This window comes from Pseudonaja textilis, chromosome 1, assembly GCF_049901715.1.
Source record: "Pseudonaja textilis isolate UNSWEBS1 chromosome 1, rPseTex1.2, whole genome shotgun sequence".
Classification (NCBI taxonomy): Eukaryota; Metazoa; Chordata; class Lepidosauria; order Squamata; family Elapidae; genus Pseudonaja; species Pseudonaja textilis.
In genome coordinates this window covers 36,727,281-36,727,906 of record NC_141990.1, presented here as the reverse complement: position 1 = coordinate 36,727,906, position 626 = coordinate 36,727,281, and positions in this window count along the sequence as shown.

Sequence of the window (626 nt, the reverse complement as noted above, 5' to 3'; positions counted from 1 at the left end):
GTTGCTTTGGCTATATTGCTCTGAACCTTTGTGCAAATAAAAGCAACTTCTTTTGATTCCAAGGTCTGAGTCTTGTCATTTTCTTCAACACTTCCACTGAAGTTTCTTGCAGAAAATGACTTCAGCAAGAAGTCAATGCCTGGAACGTTCTACCCTACTCCGTTGTTGCAGCCTCAACCCCACACAGCTTCAATCTCAAACTGTCTACCATGGATCTCACCCCATTCTTAAGAAATTCTTAAAGGAGGCATGCATAAGCACACCAGCTAGCGTCCTTGTCTTACTGTCCCCATTTATCTTTATTTACTTCCTTTGTTTATGTTCATACCTATACTTGTTATCTTGTACATGTTTGACAAATAAAAATAAAAATAAAAATAAAGGAAGCCCTTCCCCACCCTGCTGCTTGTGGGCAGAACCCCTACTCCTGCGGTAAAAACAAGGGGCCCAGAATGCATTTTGCCGCTGCGCTGTTTTCTTGCTATTGGGCGAAAAGCCTTTCAACGCTCGCCATTCTGGCCCATTCAGGCGGGAAGTCAGAATATGAGGCCAATCCAACGAGAAGACGTATTAGAGAAAGGTACTCCCGATTAAGCTAATTATTCCTAACCCGGAAAGACTCTTTT